Consider the following 20,964-nt stretch of genomic DNA (forward strand, 5'->3'; position numbering starts at 1 on the left):
CTCCATGACTCCAGTTCCTGGGTCCAGGGGATCTACTGCCTGTCCCAAGAATTGAAAGAATAAACAACAGAAACCCAAACCCTAAACCTGATACTTGAGCCCACAGGAACTAGAAGGGAGAGAACCCTCCTGTTACCCCTAGGTGTACGGTGCTCAAGTTTGGAATGAACAGGACCTTTTACCTTTAAACAATGTTGGAAAGAAAGAGAAACTCCCAGATTGTTCCTTTAAAAGATGGAGACTGTTCTAACTACATTTCCACTGGAAAAAACTGCTCCTGATCATGTAGAGAAATGCAGAATATCCTCTCTCAGAAACATGTTCCTGGAATCTTCCATATGAGTGTCTCCTTTACATCAATGATATCCTTAAAGTTTAATATGTCTCTTATTATTAGTTCTTCTTGCTGGTTGCCTAAATTTTTCTGAATACACATTTGAGACCAGGAGTTATTCTGTTTTTCTTGGATTTTTTCTACTCTGAATGTTTGAGTGCTTCAAATGGTATTCTTCATTTACATTAGTCACTTTTCATAGTATCTATCATGGTGGATACCCACAAGCCCTCTTCTCTTTCTGATTAGATCTGAAAACCCATAAAATACACTCTTATCTGTATTTGTTTGATATATTCCATTTTTAGGCAGGAATATGAGATACTCCTATTTTAAATCCTGTTCCAGATGTCTGAACCCCATTCTAAGACATCCTCTTCTCACCAAAATAAGTTCACTTCCTAAATATTTTTCCTCTTCTTCCCTTGACTTCTATAAGCAATAGTGAGGAAGATAAGACTACTATCTCTTATAGTCTCAATTCCTTGCTCAAGACTTTGGCAGTGCATTGTTTTTAGGTTCCTTCTGATGGTGGTGATAACATTATTATGAGAGCTTTATAAATATTATTGTATTTGATCTCACAACCCTGGGAGATTGATTCTACTAATATCTTCATTTTTTTAAATTAAAGAAAATAAAGCAGAGAGGTAAAGTAAGGTAATGGAAGTGAATATTTGAAGAAGAAACAAATAGGAAGAGTTGAGTTCTTTCTTATTCACTCAGACACTTTCCTGTTGTTAGAAGAAACTCGTAATTGAATAAAGGGACTCGAGGGAAAGGAGAGGCGTGGTTACACCTCCTTCACCCAGTCTCAATGAATTGTAATTCTCCTTTTATTCCAATATTTAAAACGATTTTTTTTAAACTACTGCATCGTAGTCGGCAGGATTCGAACCTGCGCGGGGAAACCCCAATGGATTTCTAGTCCATCGCCTTAACCACTCGGCCACGACTACCTAGTCGTTCTGGAAGTTGATGATTCTTCAAATGAAGGAGATAGGTGATTCAAGTATTTCTTTTTGTTTTTGAAGACCAAAGAGAAATAAAGGAGTTCATCACTTTATGACCTCAACAAAGCAATCACCTTCTGAGGAATACAATTTAATTAAACTTACAAAAAAGGGTTGAATTCCATACTCTCTAGTCCCCCCCCCCTTCTAACTCTAAAATCTGCCAATATTGACATGTATGAGGTCATGGAAATTTGAGGAAAAGAGAATAATGAGTATTGAAACACTGAGGAAAGACCAATTAAATCAGACTGGACTTGGATAAGATGATGACCAGGGAATAGACAAATTGTAGATTAAAAAGAAAAAAAAATCAGAGTTGCCAAACACGTTTTGGAGGAGATTACTTGATCTCAGATTTCAGGGGACAGAGAAGAGAAACTGGTTCAGATGAAGAGAAGCCTCAGGAGAAAGACTTGAGGAGATAGCCCATAAAAGTTTAAGGTTAACGAACGAAAGGATGCAAAACCTAGCATATGTTTGCTGTAGGTGAGGATTAGGGTAGGGTTAGATTGTAGAGGAGTTCCAAGTTGAAGATTTGAAAGTCAGAGAAAGGTTTGTCAGTGGGAAATTGAGAGCCACTTAGAGGTCCCTGGGTAGGGGAAAGAGGTTAACTGCATTTTAACTGCATTTCTTTCTAAACCAGAAATATTTTGTAACAATGCACAGAGAAATAGTATTGTAGTCCATTAAGCATTTCATCATTAGGAGATTATGTTTAAACCACCATAGTAGTGTTGAGTACTTCATTAACTCTAACAAAATTGCAAGTCTTTGTATTTCTTCTTCTGGAAAGGAGTTTAAAGACAATGATTTTTGCCCTGTAGGATTTTATACCAGTCTCTGGCATTGCAATGTCAGATAAGAGAATGGAAAGGATGAAATCATCAAATCTTCAATTTAGGAAAGCAACTTGCTGTCTTTGAGAGTGAGGTAGTAATGGTAACTAATATCTTTAGAGGTTTACAAAGCCATTTTTTCAAATATTATTTCATTTATGCTCACAACTGTGACAGAGGGAGGTACTGTATTATTATCTCCATTTTACAGATGAGGAAACTAAGCCCAGAGTAAAACAAGAATCCTGGTGCTTCATGCTTTAAGCAAGTAGTCTTCCAGATCTAGAACTCAACCCTAGGTCCCTCAGAGGTGGTCCCTCAGAAAGAAGCAGAAGATCCTACAGGCCAGTAGAAGGAAAAGGGAAGGGGAATCCTTTAAAAGAGAAACAAATTAACAAGTATTTATTAAAGTACTTTTAAAAGGGCTGGGATCTATTTAGGAGGAAAAGAAATATAAATATTCATTCACACATTTTGCAACCATTTATTAAGAGTCTATCATAGTGTGTGTGTGGGGGGGGGGCAGCTAGGTGGTCCAGTGGATAGAGCTCTGGGTCCTGGAGTCAGGAGGACTTGAGTTCAAATTCAACCTCAGACACAATAATTAACTAGCTGTGTGACCTTGAGCAAGTCACTTAACCCCATTTCCTTGCCAAAAAAAATCTACCATGGGACACCTGGAAATGAGCAATATATAAAACAGTGAATAAGGTAAAAAATGACCCAATAGGAACATATGAAACAATTATAGAAATTCAGTGAAGGAAGAGGATGGAGGAGAAAAAGCCTTTGGTAGGGTGAACAAAGGCATGTTGGAAAGAATTTTCAATGTATAGGGTCTGTTCTTTGACGTTTCTTGATTGGAAAGGGGGGGGGGAGAGGAAGGAAATGGAAATTCTGAATCTTAGGAAATAAATTTCCAGGACTTTTTAAGCAAGTTGTATATAGTGTCTCCTACTTCTCTCCTTTACCTTTACATCAAAAGGGACCCAGAACTGAGTTCTACGCTAAAGTCAGGAAGATTTGTGTTTAAAGCATGAAGCCCTCCCTGGATGCTTGTTTTACTCTGATCTTAGTTTCCCCATGTGAAAAATGGAGATAATAATGTGGGACCTGCATCTGTCACAGTTGCGTAAGTAAAAATGAGATCGTAGCTTTTTTTTAACTTCTTTTTTCACTCTTCTCGAGCCTTGAGTTTCATCTTCTGTAGAAAAAGCTAGAACCTCTAAGGAAAACTTTTTAGTAACAACCTCTTCTGGACTTTAACTTGTGCTATACATGGAGAGAGAGGGTGAAGAAAACCGTGCGGTGGTTGATTCTCCATTTCAGAAAGGGGTATGAATGTAAGTGTTTGGGGATGGAGAGAAAGTGGAAGTTTCATTGTGAATGTGAGTCAAAAACTGTAGGTCCCACCGAGATTCGAACTCAGATCGCTGGATTCAAAGTCCAGAGTGCTAACCATTACACCATGGGGCCGGACAATCACAAAAGCTAGAGTGCTTTATTTAACTGCTATTGTTCAATCTTCTCAGTTTTGTAGATAGTAAATTTGAGTTTGGTCTGTGTACAAATATCTCTATATATAAAACATTGAGATTCCTATTATTGTAGCTTAATACGATTCAATCGAATCCCATGAATAAATAAGAGGACCCTATTTCTCGATTAGGAAAATAGTAAGCAGTTTTTCGTCCAGTCGGACGAGAAAAAAAGCCTGTCAGAGTCAGACTGTGTCTGTCTGTCTCTCATCTCCCCCCTCCTTATCACCTCCACTTGTATTCTATCCACTACACTATTTCACAGCAAAGTTAGTTTTCCAGGGCAGGCATAGATGGAGACTCGAGGTCATAAAGTTATCAGATAACCTGAAACAGCAATAGTGCAGTTCAGAAATGGAGTCTAAGGCTGTATATATCCTAGTGCTGAATAGAGAGTCCAGTGCTTTACAGAAGGGGAGTTTTCCAGGAAGAGTAGGTGTGGAGTGAGAGCAAAAATCACTAAAATTATCTTGTTCATAAGAATTATTCTGAAGAGATGATGATGGAAGAAATGATGTTTCTGTTTCACTTAGAAGAGAAAGACTTTTCAGAATGAATCCAAAGGTGATCAGTGTGTATGCATGTATGTATCTATTATGTATGGATATGTATTTGTATGTATGGCTTACAAGGCAACTTAAATCTCTAGTACTTCAAGATCTTTCTTTTTCAGAGAAGTCATCAAGAAGCTTCTTCCTAGGCACAATATCTTTGCTAAACAAAAGACATTCAGTATTTTCCAAAGTGTTCCCTCACAACTGGATTGCCAGGGTTCATTCCTCCTTGGTGTCTAAGTAGTTCTCTTCTCTGCTGTCAGTGATCAACAATCCCTGAACCTGCTTTTGGTCTCCAGCAACTGACTCTCTGTATCTATGTCTCTTTCCAAAGGATGTATTTCTGTTTCTTCATAGGTTCCTATAATTTTCTCAAATTGACTTTTCAGTTGTGTATGGAGGTATCTCCTTCTGGACAAGTGATTCCACTGCTATTGTTACTGCCATAGCCAATGTGAGAGGATGAAGAGAGTGAAGGAAAAATTCTCTCTTTATCCCTTTCCTGGTTTAAGATCCAAAACACTCTAGGTCTCCAGGTCTGGGCTAAATAAAGCTAGATAACTGCCCATATGATTCCAGGGCTCAGCTATTAAAAGTCTTCTAGGAATTTTAACAACTTTGCTCTTTCAGGGGCCATACTTTTTTTTAATTCTGTCCGAGAAAATTACCTATGCATTGTTGGTGGAGTTGTGAATTAATCCAACCATTCTGGAGAGCAATTTGGAACTATACCCAAAGGTCAGTAAAACAGTCCATCCCCTTTGATCCAGCAATGCCAGGTCTGAATCCCAAAGAAATTATTAAAAAAAGAGGAAAGACTCACATGTACAAATATATTTATAGAGTTTTTTTGTAGTGATAAAGATTAGAAATTGGAGTGATATCATCAACTAAGTAATGCTTTAAAAAATTATAGTATATGAATGTGAAGAAATACTGTTGTTTTACAAGAAATCATGAGCAGTCTGACTAGAAAAGTCTGGAAAGACTTGTATGAACTGATGCTAAGTGAAGTGAGCAGAATCAGGAAAACATTGTACACATTAACAGCAACATTGAGAAGTGATCAACTATGATGAACTTAGCTGCTTTGGGCAGTTCAGTGATCAAAGACAATCTCAAAAGACTTGTGATGGAAAAGGTCATCCACAACCAGAGCAAAAGCTATGGAGACTGAATTCGGAGCAAAGCAAACTATGTTCATTTTTTTTATTTCTTTTTTTTCTTCCTAATGTATTTTTTTCCTCTTTAATTCTAATTGTTTTTTTCACAACTAATATGGAAATATTTTAAAAGATTGTACTTGTACAACTTATATTAGATTATTCATTGCCATGGGGAGGAATGAGGGAAAAGAGAGTGGTAGAAAAATGGAACTCAAAAGCTTACAAGAAGATAAATGCTAAAAACTATCTTTGCATGTAATTGGAAAAAAGAAAATAAAATAATTTTTGTATGTAATTGGAAAAAACAAAATAAAATAATTTTTTAAAAAGAATCAAAAGATATTGACAACTTATTAACATGTGAATATGCTCTTATTTTTTTATTTTATCAACTGAAAAGCAATTCTTAAATTAATTTTTAAATTTTCTTAAATCCCTTTCTCTTACCTAAAGTAATTTGAAGTTCAAGCAAATACTAGCTCTTAATTGTTCAAAATCACATTCAGAATAGACATTTTCACATTTTCTAATAATGTTTTAATGATTATTAGGAAGAAAAAGAGTGGAAAATCTCTTGAAATGAAATCTCTTTCATTACTGGAATCCCAGAGCTAGTTTTAAGAGTTTTTTTTTTCCTTGAACTCCATGCCTGTTTTCTCACTCTATCCAGGTAGTTCACTGTCACTGTAGCAAACATGTTCTGGGCATAGTATTCTAGACCCAGGCTTCGATATCTAACAATCAGGACTTTGGGAGTAACCCTGAAGTTTGAGGAATCTCTTCTCTAATGACATTGGTTCAAGTGTCTGTTCTCTATATATTGTCTCCCCTCTTTTAGCCATCAATGGCTAAGACTCCCATTCCATTTAATTAACTAACCTCAGCTGACTTTACAAAAGACTGTTCATCTATATCCAGAGGAAGAAAAACAAAACAAAAACCAAAAATTCCTATGGAATCTGAACAAACACTACATTCACTTTTTAAAATTTTTTTTCTTATGTTTTTCTATCCTAACTCATGTTTTTTTTCCTTTTCCCTTAGTCCTAATTCCTCATGCAGAAAATGACTAATCTTGCAAACATGTTAAGCACAAATATATGTGTGTGCATAAATATATATATATATTTATAAAACACACACACACACACATACACACACACACACACACACACACACACACACACACACACACACACACATACAATATTGAAATATTGACCAGACTATTAGTAGTTGAAGGGAGGGGAGTGGGAAGGGAGGGTGGAAGGAAATGATGTAACTTATAAATTTGTATATACATGTCGATAAATGTTGAAAAACTTTCATAACATGTAATTTGAAAAATAAAATATCAGTTGTGGGGAAAGGACTATTCAAAGTTATAGAAAGAAAAATGAATATAAGTATTACCTCTTTCCACCAACTACCATTTCAGTCTGAAATTGGGGATTGAGGAGATTCATAAATTTCTAAAACAGGTTATTCCTACCAACTCCCTATTCAAACGTGGCTACCATATGACTGAATCCTGAAAGATCCTGCCTGGGAACTTAACATGTATTTTACTCCTGGATGCTAGACACCCCTGTACTTTGGAAGCTTTCAAGATCAGGGCCTTCAGATTCTTTCACCTAAAATGAAAAAGCAAATCCCTAATCTGGCCAAGGAACAAGGCCTGTCCTCTCAAAGCATTCTCTTTCACTAGAAGCCATCGGCAAAGGAATCAAACCAATAACAGAGTGCCAACCAAAAGAGAAACAATTTCCTCCAGTTTTGATTGTGTAACTGTAGCCTGTCAAACAGGCTGCTGCTACCATGTGGCTAGCATACTTGAACCAGTAATAGAATGTCTACAAATGTGCCAAAATCTTTCCAAGGCACTTTCATTAGGCATCATCACTACTCTCCTGGAAGCAGCATCCTAAGCCTCTTCCACCAGTGACACTCGATGAATGGCTTTTTGTTTCATTGAGGTAAAGGGGTTAAGTGACTTGCTCAAGGTCACACAGCTAGTGTCAAGGATCTGAGGTTGGATTAGAACTCAGGTACTCCTGACTCCTCCCTTCTGGCTACAGGATCTCCTTATCTGAGAGGGGCCAAACAGGAAAAGTCTTCTGAATTCTTCTTCCAAATGATAACTCTTTAGATTTTTAAGATGGTTATAATTATTCTGTTCTCTGAAATCAGTCATTCATTCAATCAATCAATAAATCACCAAGCATTTATTTAAGCTCTTATGTTTCAGAACCTATGCTAAATACATAGGATACAGATACAAAGAATGAAATAAGTTCTACTCTTGAGGATTTTATGTTCTAATTGGAGAGACAATAAGTACATATTTAAAGATAGAAACAATAAGTATATTGAAAATAAATATTAACCAAATCAAAACAGCTAAATACAAGAGAGTTTGGGAAGGAAGGCACTTCTTTCCAAAATAGTTGGGGAAAATTAAAACAGAGACAGGAGGATATTCATAGAAAGAAGATAACATATGTATGCTTAGCCAGCAAAGGAGACTGAGAAGAAATAGGTTGAAGGAGAACCAGGAGGAAAAATACCTCCAAAATCCAGAAAGGAGATAGTCCTAAGTGAAAGGATCAAGAAGAGGATGGTTAATATTAAATTTAACAGATAGGTCAAGAAAGATGAGAATTAAGAAAGATACCATTAGATTTACACTTTGAGACTATTAGTAGTATTGGATAAGGCAATTTTAGTTAAATGTTGAGGTAACAAGTTAGACTACAAAGTGAGTGAGTGAATAAATGATGTTTGTAGGATTTTATTTTCCCCCCAATAATTTGAGAAAAAGAAGATATCTATTTTTCTATTTTTCTATCTATCTATCTATCTATCTATCTATCTATCTATCTATCTATATCTATCTATGATAGCTTGAAGACTTATTAAGGCCTAGTTGAGGTCCTTTTTGTTTGTTGTGTTTTGTTTTGTTTTTAAGGTTGGGGATGGTACTGTCAATTTGAAGTCAGTAGGAAAGAAACTAGTATATATGGGAGAATTTGAAGATTAGGAAGTGAGGAATGGAAAATGATTGAGGCTACAGTTTGTTAGAGAAGAAAGTAAATGATGGTATCAAGAGAATATGTAAAGTGGTTGAGTTTGGAGAGGAAAATGGTAACTGGAAATCTGTGAGAAAGGAGGAAAAAGTGGGGGTATGATGTCAAAGGATTTTGAGGTGAAGATTAGGAGAGAAGAGGGAGCTACCTTGGAATGAACTTTTTAAAAACTAAAAAAACTAGCTCCTAAGCAGGACAGAGGAGTGGGAGGTAGGGAAGGTTTGAGGAGAGGATTGTTGGCATGGAAATGGGAATCCATATATATAAATTGAAAATAAATGCAAAATATTGTGGGGAGAAGAATCAAGAAAGATAAGAAATCAGGAAGATTGGGAATTCTCATTAAAGTGGTATTACTTGAGGCATGCTTAGTAGAGAATTTGGGATTCCAGCTTTGGAGGGGTAACACAGTATTTGGAATGACTTTTACAGGAGAGTAGTCATACACTTTGGCTAAAAGTTAAGTTTATGATAAGAAGTACAGATTCATAATCTTAGAAAGATAAACTGGGAATGGCTTAAGAAGGCCTTTGAATACCAAGCATTGGAGCTTCTTTCCACACGGTAGCAGTGAGTCCAAAGAGGGTCTGGGGAAGGGTAATGGCACTGTGGTATTTATCATTTCAGAATACTAAACTGGAGGCTAGGTGAGCCAGGATTTTAAAAAATGTTAAAATTAAGAATTTAAGTCAGTCGTTCCGGGAAGGGGACAAAAAGAAAACCGAAGGTTCCACCGAGACTTGAACTCGGATCGCTGGATTCAGAGTCCAGAGTGCTAACCATTACACCATGGAACCAGATGAACGACTCGTCCTTGGGAATTTTATCTGACGCAAATGCGATGTGTTGCATTTTAGCTAAAGCCTTTTTTTGTTGTTTTTAGTTCTAGTTTTGTTTAACGATCTAACATTTCCTCTTTTTTCTTCTTTACCCCAGAGCCAATCCCTTTCACTTTCTCCACTGAAAAGGCAGAATGCCAGAAATCCCTCTTGTGCCTCATCTGGCAGCCAGATGGGGCTGCACAAAAGGCATCGCTTTGTTTCGAAAAAGACGAAATACGAGAAAGGCTGGGATTTCGAGAAATATGGGGAAGAGGAAGGAAGTATGGGAAGAGGGAAGGAGACACAAGGGAAATTTTTCTTCAAAAGGTAGGAAAGTTATTCCCTTCTGAATCACGTCTCCTACTTTTTACAGACTTCATTGTGATCTCTCTCTCTCCTTTCTTTCTGTCTTCCCTTTCTTTCTGTTCTTTCTTTCTTTCTTTCTTTCTTTCTTTCTTTCTTTCTTTCTTTCTTTCTTTCTTTCTTTCTTTCTTTCTTTCTTTCTTTCTTTCTTTCTTTCTTTCTTTCTCTTCCTTCACTTGTCAGTGCTGATTTTCAATTCACTTGTGTGGATGGTAAGAGAAGTCAAAATACAGAGCCCGAAGAGCTTTGGACAAGTATTGGGAGAAACTAATCCTAATGACTAAATGTGAACAGTAACCTTAAACAAGCCCATGTTTCTAAATTAATAGTTACACACACTGTACAACAGGAGGTTTACTCACATCACAATATCATAAAACCATTGAAAACATTGCTATTTTTATCCAGATCAATTGATTCTCTCTCTCTCTCTCTCTCTCCCTCCCTCCCCCTCCCCTTTACATCTCTCTGTCACTTTGTCTTTCTGTCTCTGTCTCTCTGACTTTGGCTCTTTGTCTCTGTCTCTCAAGATATTTTTGTGTATATATATATATATATATATATATATATATATATATATATACACATATACACACACACACACACACACACTCACATCTGTGGAAATATTTCTGAATTATTTCTTTAACCTCAAGGAAGCCCTTTCTGAACCCTCCCCCAGAGAATATCATGTAATGTTCTGTCACCTGATCATACAATTTGGACCCCATTTGGAGTTGTGGGAAGGTGAGGGGAGATGGCCTCTAGTGAGAAAGACTTTGCCTGTTCTTTTGGTTTCTTAAGTGATCCCATCAGAATTTCCTTTATAAATTAAGTTATAGCTAACTCCTGAGTTTTCCCCGAAAAGAAAAAAAATTAGTGTATAATGTAAATTATAGATGGAATAGGTAATTTATTAATACACATGAAAAGAATACTAAGCATAAAAGACTCACAAGTATGCATTTGATTAAAAACATTCAACTGGATTTAGTAATGACTTCTAAGTAATTTTACAGTCTTCCAGGAAGATCATACTTAAACCTCATGAGAACATAAAGTTGTCTGAAATAATTAATAATTTACCATTTCACCCAGGTCCACTTTCCAAGAAGCTTCTGGTAAAACTGAAAGGTTTCAGTCAATCTTTTTCTTAAAGGATGATTTCTCCAAGAGCCCTTAACACTCTTCAGCTGATACTGAAAAAAAACTAAGATCTCTCAAACTCTTATGTAATATCATCCCCAAACCTCCACAAAACCATATCCAGATAGGTATTCTTTTATATAATATCAGGAAAGAAGCAACACAAAAGAGGCAGACAAAGCCCATGCTTAATAAGCTTTCTAACAAAGGACATGTGCTTTAGATATCCTGTGCTCATAATCAAATGGAGAGGCCAGGAAGGAGGCAAGCCAAGCCTTATTTCTCCACAACTAGGCTTGGAGAAGCAGCTCAAACAGCATTCAAGATCAGAAAGGAAGAGAGAATCAGAGAACCCGGATGCTCAAATTATGCTGCCTGTATAGTAAATTGCCAGGAAGATCCAAGTTCAAGTTCTGCTTGGAACACATATAGACTGTGTGACCAGGGACAAGTCACTTAATTATTTAATGCTCTAGACAAATAAGAATAAAGGTTAAAGTTAATGATCCAGATGATTTCATGGGAGAGAAAAAGAAAATCAATCTGTCAGACACCTACTTTTCTGTGATGGAAGGCAAAAAAAAAGCAATAAAAAAAATCCTTGGGGGCGGCTAGGTGGCACAGTGTATAAAGCACCGACCCTGGAGTCAGGAGTACCTGGGTTCAAATCCAGTCTCAGACACGTCATAACTACCTAGCTTTGTGGCCTTGGGCAAGCCACTAAACCCCATTTGCCTTGCAAAAACCTAAAAAAAAAAATCCTTGGAGTCCCTTTAAGAGGTAAGACCTTTATAGTTACCTTGGGCCTAAAGGAGATGTCTGTTTCCTAAGTACTGATATAAAGTGTGTATATGCAGATCTGAAGTTTTAAATTTCCCTGTAAAGGCAACACTAGAGATAATATACATATTTTATAAACGAGGAAACAGAGCCCTAGCTAGATTGACTCAGAATGAATGGACCTTCATATCCTACCAAACTGCTCGGTTTGGTTTGGATTCTGAGAACAATATGTTTCCCCAGGATAAATTCATCCCCAAAAACATCATCATAAGAACTTTGGTATTCAATACCACCTCAGTACCCTCAAATGCTGATCCCCTCTGATTGGAGGACTTGAGGTTTATCATACCTTTTGCAACCACCACTCCCCTCCCCCAAGCTTCCTTTTCTGTATGTCTTCCCTGCCTCTCCCGCTATTAGATTGTAAACTCCTTGAGGGCAGGACTGTATCTATATCTATCCATCATCTAGGTTTTTATTTAGCACTTAATACTTATTGACTGACTCAGAAATTTCAGATACTCCAAATATTATTTTGTAAAAACTTAGGAAGCAAGTGAAGCAGGTTACCGGAGTTGGCTCAAGTCATAATCCTAGCTTCAAAAATTATTAAGTTCGAGTCTGGATCCTCTGACTCTAGGACTACAGCTTATTCCACTACACTGCTTCAAGGTTCCGGTGAGATGAAAATAGAAAACAGAAAGATATTTATGAAGTGTAAAATATGGGTCCTCCACTTGCCTCAACAAACACCTCCACTTCTTTCTCTGAATTCACCTAACATTCGGTGAGCCTGCTAGGCAGAGTAGGAAATCAATAAATCTAACAAATGCTGCTGCCTTCAGTAGCAGAAGAATGTTGGTGATTTGTCATTAAAAACACTTTTATGGAACAATGCGGAAGTAACAAAGAATAGGTCCCACCGAGATTTGAACTCGGATCGCTGGATTCAGAGTCCAGAGTGCTAACCATTACACCATGGAACCACTGCATAGGAAAAAACTTTTCCTGTTTTCCTCTAATACTTTAACATGTACATCTTTTTCCCCTTTATTTTTCTTTAAGTTTGAGGGTTTTTTTTTTACTTTTTAATTCCCGAGATAGGCAGAAATCCAGAAGCAATTGGAAAGAATATTTCTAATTATCTCTCAGGGTCTAATGTGATCCTACGATTTTTCTTCTTCCTTTCCTAATCTGTCCTCATAGCCTTAGAGTCTTCCATTCTCTATTAAAAAATCAAGGAGAAATTCCTTCTGTTTGCCCCTCTGTCTCTGTCTCTCTCTTTCTCTCCCCCCCCCCCCCCCTTTTTTCCTGAAGGGGAAGACCGGAATAGGAACAAAGTGTTCCCGTGGAGCCCAGTACGCGTTTTGTGGTGATTGGAGTGAATTAAGAATCTAAGATCGACAGTACCTCTCTCAGACCCAAGCAAGAGACAGGGCCCTTCCTTTCCCCCTTTCTTCCCTTCCCCCATTCCCCCCCCCCCCCCCCCCAGCCTTCTCTCCCTATCTCCTTCCTCTCCTTCCTAGCTTTTTTGCAGGCGTGTGAAGACATCGCCCCCTCCCTGGTCAGAGGAATGGGTGGATGAGTACAATTTGTTCCAACGCCACGGAATCAGCTGAAGTTGGCATTGTGAGTGCTTAGAGTTGATCAGATATCAAGGATACCAAGTGATCTTCTCTGTCCTGGACCATCACTAGATGGTCCTGACTCTTGCCCTGTCCCAGGACATCAGTGACTGGAAGCGAGAATGAGGGTGACTACTTTGTGTAACTCTACCTCACTTAAATCAGGTTCAAGTGAAGATAGTAGTCTGTGAAGTTATTAGACCTTTTTGAAATTGAAGGACAATGTGAATGGATCCAACCTTTCTGGAGAACAATATGAAACTATGCCTAAAAGAGCAATAAAACTGATCAGACCCTTTGACCCAGTAATACGAATACTTAATACCTATATCCTGAAGAAATGTTTTTATATTCTATTTTAATTTTTATTTTGTTAAATATTTCCCAAAGTCTTTTTTCTTCTTTTTAAGAAAGATTTTATTAATTTTGAATTTCACAATTTTCCCCTAATCTTGCTTCCCTCCCCCACCCCCCACAGAAGGCAGTCTGTTAATTTTTACATTGTTCCCATGGTATACATTGATCTAAGTCGAATGTGATGAGAGAGAAATCAGGTCCTTAAGGAAGAACAAATAAGTATAAGAGATAGCAAAATTATATTAAGATAATGGTTTTTTTCCCCTAAATTAAAGGTAATAATCTTTTTGTCTTTGTTCAAACTCCACAATTCTTTCTCTGGATACAGATAGCCAAAAATTGTCCCTGATTGTTGCACTGATGGAATGAATAAGTACATTATGGTTGACCATCACCCCCATATTTCTGTTAGGATGTACAACGTTCTTTATTCAGAAGAAATGTTTTTAAATGGGATAAATCTCACATGTTCCAAAATATTTATAGTAACTTTTTTTTTGTAGTAGCAAAAAATTGGAAATTGAGGGGATGCCCACCAATTGGGGAATGGCTAATCAAGTTATGGTATATGAATGTTCTGGTTGTAAGCAACCATAAATGGTGGAACTCTAGAGAACCAGGGAATGACTAATGGGATCTGATGCTGAGCTAAGGGAGTAGAACCAAGAAAACAACAGACACTTAACATTGTGAGATGAACAACCTTGATCAAAGCCGCTCCTCTCAGCAGTTCAAAGAACTAGGACAACTGTATTAGACCGCCTATGAACAATGTTATACCCATCCAGAGGAAGAAAAACAAAACAAAACAAAACAAACATACACACACACACACACAAAACAACCATTAAGAATCTGATGGAACACTTTATAAGAATGGTCTTTTGTGTATCTCTTTTAATCTTAATTCCTCACAATGAAAACAACTATTCTGTAATCATGTTTATCAAAAATATGTATGAACAATGGTAACCTGACTGTTCTTTGATGAGGGGAGTGGGGTGGGCAAGGAGGGTGGAAGGAAATTTTGTAACTTAAAATTGTACATGTGCATAAGGATAAAATTAATTAATAAAAAATATTGAAGGACAAACAACAAATGGCTAAAGAATATGAACTGAAAGTTTTCAGAAGAAGAAATCAAAGTTATCAATAATCATATGAAAAAGTGCTCTAAATAACTATTGATTAAAGAAATGCAAATTAAAATAACTTTGAGATACCTCCTCATATCTATCAGATTGGCTAATATGACAGAAAAGAAAAATGACAAGTGTTTCAGAGAATGGGAGAAAATTGGGACACTAATGCACCATTGATAGAGTTGTGAACTGATCCAACCATTCTGAAGAGCAATTTGGAACTATGCCCATAGAACAATAGAACTGAACATACTAGGTGTATGTGTGTGTATCTCAAAAAGTTCAGGAAAAACCTACATGTATAAAAATATTTATATCAGCTCTTTTTGTAGTGACAAAAATTGTAAATTGAGGAAATGCTCATCAATGGGGAATGGTTGAACAAGCTGCCATATAATTGTGATAGAATACTACTGTATTATAAAAAATGATGAGCAAGATGACTTCAGAAAAATCTGTAAAGTCTTCCATGAACTAATGCAAAGTGAAGTGAGCAAGACCAGGAGAACACTGTACATAGCAACAGCAATGTTGTATGATGATCATTTGTAAATAACTTAGCTAGTCTCAGCATTACAATGATTTAAGACAATTCTAAAGGATTTATGATGAAAAATGCTCTACATCTCTAGTGAAAGAACTGATGGAGTCTGAATGCAGATCAAAGTATGCTTTTAAAAACCTTTCTTAAAACAATTAGGAAACACTTCTCACACAAATAAAATTAGATTTAAATAACTGGGCAAACATCAATTGCTCATGGATAGGTCGAGCTAATATAATAAAAATGACAATTCTACCAAAACTAAGCTACCTGTTTCAGTGCCCTACCAATCAAAATTACAAAAAATTAGTGAGTTAGAAAAAGTTGTAAGTGAATCCATATAGATAAATACAAAGTCAAGAATTTCCAGGGATTCAATGAAAAAAAGTGCAAAAGAAGGTGGCTTAGCCTTACCAAATCTAAAATCATATTATAAAACATCAGTCATCAAAACTGTCTGGTATTGGCTAAGAAATAGAGTGGTGGATCAGTGGAATAGGCTAGGTGCAATAGCAGGAAATGATTATAGTAATCTGCTATTTGATAAACCCAAAGAATCCAACTATTGGAATAAAAATTCTCTCTTCAGTAAAAACTGTTGCGAAAATTGGAAGTTGGTATGGAAGAAACTTAGATTAGACTTCACACCCTATAGCAGGATAAGATCAAAATGGATACAGAATTTAGACATAAAAAACATAACAAACAATATTATAAGCAAACTAGAAGATCAAGGAGTAGTTTACCTGTCAGAGCTATGGAAAGGGGAGCAATTTATGAGTAAGGAAGAGATAGAGAAAAGCATAAAAAACAAACTGGATAATTTTGATTACATTAAATTGAAATGCTTTTGCACAAACAAAATTGCTGTAACCAAGATCAAAAGAAATGTATTAAATTGACAAACAATTTTTACAACTTGTGTTTCTGACAAAGGCCCTGTTTCTAAAATATATAGAGAGGACTGAGTCAAATTTATAAAAAAATCAAACTTTGACAATTAATAAACAGTCAAAGGATATGCAAAGGCAATTTACAGATGAGAAAATCAAAGCGATCCATAGTCCTATGAAAAATTGCTCTAAATCATTACTTATTAGAGAAATGCAAATTAAAGCATCTCTGAGGTACCACCTCACACCTCTCAGACTGGCCAATATGACCAGAAAGGACAATGATCAATACTGGAAGGGATGTGGGAAATCTGGGACATTAATACATTGTTGGTGAAGCTGTGAACTTAGCCAGCCTTTCTGGAGAGAATTAGAATTATGCCCAAAGGGCAACAAAAATGTGCATACTCTTTGATCCAACAATACCACTACTGGGTCTGATTATGAAGAGATTATGAAAAAGGGTAAAAACATCACCTGTACAAAAATATTCATAGCAGCCCTGTTTGTGGTGACAAAGAATTGGAAATTAAGTGAATGTCCTTCAATTGGGGAATGGCTTAACAAACTTCAGTATATGTATTCCATGGAACACTATTGTTCTATGAGAAACCAGGAGGGATGGGAATTCAGGGAAGCCTGGAAGGATTTGCATGAACTGATGCTGAGCAAGATGAACGGAACCAGAAGAACATTGTACACCCAAATAGTAACGTGGGGGTGATGATCAACCTTGATGGACTCATTCATTCCATGAGTGCAACAATCAGGGACAATTTTGGGCTATCTATGATGGAGATACCATTTGTATCCAGAGAAAGAATTGTGGCGTTTGAACAAAGACTATTACCTTTAATTTAAAAAAAAAGTTATCTTATTATGTAATTTTGCTATCTCTTATACTTTGTTTCTCCCTTAAGGATATGATTTCTCTCTCATCACATCTAACTGAGATCAATGTATACCATGGAAACAATGTAAAGACTAACACACTGCCTTCTGTGGGGAGTGGGGTGGGGGGAGGGAAGCAAGAATAGGGGGGAAAATTGTAAAACTCAAAATAAATAAAATCTTTCTTTAAAAAAACTTTCTTGTTTTTTCATGTTTCCTTTCAGAACATGATTAATATGGAAATATATTTTGCATGACTTCACATGTATAACCTGTATCAAATTATCTTCTCAATGGGGGAAGGAGAGAGAGGGTGTGAATTTGGAATTCAAATATTTTTTAAATGTTAAAATTTTTTTTACAAGTAATTGGAAAAAATAGAATATTTTAAAAGATATGACATGAGATATTTATTTTAAAGATATAGAAAATTCAAATGCACAGATATTTTCCCCCAATAACTTAGGCAGGCTTATTGTACAAATATATTAAAATATACCCCCAAAAATACCCCCAGAAAATCTCCCTCTGATTTCAGAATCCATAAAGCAAAGTTTCCAAATTTATGTCCAAATGTAGCCTGTTGAAGCAGTCCTCATCTCAGATTTTGCTGATCTGGGTCCAGAAGGTCGCTGTTATGGTCAATCCTTGCCTCTTTGGGCATCAAATAGTTGAACAATCATAGGACAGGGGTGTGCTTTCTTGAGATCAGAAACTTCACTCCTTTCAATTAGACAGAAAGAAAAATGCAGAGAGCAAGGACCAAGTCCAATTTATTGGAATCACTTGACCTGGACATAGAGAAGGCTATCAAGGCCTTTCAGCAGTATCCCCCTCACCAGACGAGGAGGAAAAAGACCAATGAGATATCTCAGGAGAACAGTTAAGGAAAAGAGAAAAAGTCAGCAAAGGGACAAGAATCAACAAGAATCTAAGTGACTTCTATGACTTTTGCATTGTGTTAAGTCTTAGCTGGAAATACAAAGAAAGGCAAAAAATTGTCCTTACTTTCAAAGAGTTCACACTCTATTGGAGAAAACAACATGAAGACAACAATACACAAACAAGATTTATATAGAATAAATGGAAGATGATTTGCAGGGAATTGGGACATTAGGGAAGTTTTTTTGGTAGAAGGTGGGATTTTAGCTAGACCTTGAAGGAAGTCAGGGAAGTTAGGAGGCAGAGAGAAGAGAGAATTCCAGACATGGTGGACAGCATATGAAAAAGACCAGAGATGGGAATGGAATATTTTTTTCTAAGGAACATCAAGGAAAGCCTGATGGGCATGGAGTCAGGAATGTATATGAGTTGAAATTCTGCCTCAGACATTTGCTAGCTGTGTGACCCTGGGCAAGTCACCAAGTTTCTTCATGTATAAAAAGAAAATACCAATTGTATCTATCTTCTGGGTTTATTGTGAGGACCAGATGAGATTGTAAAATTGTAACATAACAATTGTAAAACACAGCATAGAATCGGCCAAATAGTATAAATTATATAAATGTTAATTGTTATGATGATGATCGTGTAACTAGATTCCAGAGCATGTGCAGAGGTGTAAGATATAAGAAGGTAAGATCTTGAAGGGCAAATAGAGGATTTTATATTGATCTTGGAAGTGACAGAGAGCCACTGGAGTTTGTTGTATTTACATCTATAATTCAAAATCTCAGCAGGCAGAGAGTCACATGGTCAGACCTGTGCTTTAGAAAAGATCACTTTGATCTCAAAGGCTGGAATGAAGTGAGATCTGAAGCCTGCATCATGGTGATGACACCATGAATGTGAATATTTGAGATGGCCTCATAGATTGTAAACCTGAGTGATTGAAGGAATGATAGTAAACATAAGAGTAACAGGAAAATAAGGAAGAAGGGAGGATGGGGAAGTGGAATAAGGAGTTCCAGTTTTGAATATGTTGAGTTTAAGATATCCATTGAACATCCAACAGGAAGTTGAAGACACAGAACTGGAAGGTCAGGTCTGAATAAGTAGGTTTGGATAGAGACGATCATAGAATAAAAGGCCGTCATTTGTAATATTAGACCAATGGGGTGGGTGCTCCTTGATTCCAGGTTATGTCCCATCCCTGGTTCCCAGAAACCAAATCGTTCTGTTTCTGCCTACTTTTCCCCATGTAGGGAATCCTGGTTCCTTTAGCCTTGAATTTGGAAGAAACGATGACTTGAGAATGAGAAAGCACTGTTCCTGAGCAGTTTTCAATGAAAGACTCCAGGGTTCTCTATCTTAAATTGTTCTCAATTCTGATTAAAAGGCAAAGATATTTCATTCTTTAGGCATATTTTCCCCTCTTTATAGTCTCAGAATATTTACGGAGGTTTCTGTTTGTGTGAACTAAAGAGCTTTTGTAGCGAGAGCGGGCAAATTTGGAACCACTGACCAGCCAAACTCCCGGTGTGGGCCATGAAGATTCATTCCAGCCTAATTCTAGACTCGAACAGCTGCATCCCCTAGGGAAAAAAATAAGTGAGGAATAAATGCCTCAGAGAAGTTCTTGAAAAGAAATTATACTGGATTTTGCTGTTCTCCCTCCAAAATCTGCTACGTCCCCCATATTGACGCCCCCCCCCTTTCCTCTATGGCATTAATGTAATCAACTATAGCCCAAGACCCCGATTTCCCAGAATTCTATCTCCAGGTCCTCTGCCTCTAAACCGAGAGCCGATGGGAGATGGACCCCAACAAATGTTTGGGGATTCGTCCGAAGAGCTGGTGTAGTCTTCCCTTTAATTGCAGGATGTTTTGAATGGCCGATCAAAAAAATAGCGTAAAAATAAAAACGAATGCGTTGGCCGGGAATCGAACCCGGGTCAACTGCTTGGAAGGCAGCTATGCTCACCACTATACCACCAACGCTTCACGGAGAAAGAGCTCTTCAGGATTTCTTTCGAGATGTTCGTTTTCAGAATTGTCTCCTCCCTCCCTCCCTCCCTCCCTCCCTCCCTTCCGGAAATTTGAATGAGTTTTTTATTTTATTTTTTCAAGAAAGACTGTGATGAGAGAGAGCAATAATTCCAACCTGCTCGCCCAGCTTAAAATGCTCATCATTACTTGCCTACTCCACCCCATTACCAGTCATGTCATTATTCAAATGATCACAGTTACACGTTTCTTTCCATCAGAATTTCTTCCTCATGAGACATTCATATTTTTTGGTGCATATTTGTACATATGACATCCACCCTACTTAGATTATTAGTCACATCGATGTTTTCTTACAGGGCTTGTACCAACTTTACACATAATAGTTTCAGAATAAATATTTGTAGAAGTGACAGGGGTCCATATAACTGAGTATATATTGCAGAATAATTTGGTTTTTATTTTTTTTACTTCGTGGGGACAAGACTGACCCTTGTTGGGATTTTAGAAGCTAGCCAAAGTGTTCAGTTAGACCTGGGAAAGTCTAAAACTATGTGCACTGGGGGCTGACTGGGATGGTTTCTGGAGGTGTCCTTACATATGGAGAGTGTTTGGCAAGATCTGTAATCTCCTTATTCCAGACTCAGTGACTCGCTGAGACAAACCTTAGGACAACAGTTGTTGCCCAGTCTGTTGTTTCTGACCCTACAAATACCCATCCTGAATTCTTGTACTGGTGAGAATGTTTTCAGCACTTCCCTCAAACTAGAAGTAAGGCAAGAGTCATTCCAGGAATAACTAGTCTTCAGGCCCAGTAATAAATTGGTTGAGATGCTGAATAACCCCTAGGAAGAACTATGCAACTTTTTCTTGGCATGTGTGACTGGAGAAATGCCATAAATTTGACCATCTGAGAAAATAAAAAAAGATAGGGAATTTTCAGTTTCAATTTTCAGTTGTCAAGTACAGGTAAGCTAACTCAG

The 20,964-nt window shown here is 37.0% G+C and overlaps 5 non-coding genes across 5 annotated transcripts; all 5 read right to left on the minus strand.

Moving 5' to 3' along the window:
• Positions 1–1,211: 1,211 nt before the first annotated feature.
• On the minus strand, positions 1,212–1,293 carry TRNAS-AGA (transfer RNA serine (anticodon AGA)). Its single transcript has one exon. It is a non-coding gene; the product is annotated as a tRNA-Ser (tRNA).
• Positions 1,294–3,590: 2,297 nt separating this feature from the next.
• On the minus strand, positions 3,591–3,662 carry TRNAQ-UUG (transfer RNA glutamine (anticodon UUG)). The gene has a single exon. It is a non-coding gene; the product is annotated as a tRNA-Gln (tRNA).
• A 5,593-nt stretch (positions 3,663–9,255) lies between these two features.
• TRNAQ-CUG (transfer RNA glutamine (anticodon CUG)) lies at positions 9,256–9,327 on the minus strand. Its single transcript has one exon. It is a non-coding gene; the product is annotated as a tRNA-Gln (tRNA).
• Positions 9,328–12,557: 3,230 nt separating this feature from the next.
• Positions 12,558–12,629, minus strand: TRNAQ-CUG (transfer RNA glutamine (anticodon CUG)). The gene has a single exon. It is a non-coding gene; the product is annotated as a tRNA-Gln (tRNA).
• A 7,274-nt stretch (positions 12,630–19,903) lies between these two features.
• On the minus strand, positions 19,904–19,975 carry TRNAG-UCC (transfer RNA glycine (anticodon UCC)). The gene has a single exon. It is a non-coding gene; the product is annotated as a tRNA-Gly (tRNA).
• Positions 19,976–20,964: the final 989 nt, after the last annotated feature.

Source organism: Macrotis lagotis, chromosome 5 (assembly GCF_037893015.1).
Source record: "Macrotis lagotis isolate mMagLag1 chromosome 5, bilby.v1.9.chrom.fasta, whole genome shotgun sequence".
NCBI classification, from domain to species: Eukaryota; Metazoa; Chordata; class Mammalia; order Peramelemorphia; family Peramelidae; genus Macrotis; species Macrotis lagotis.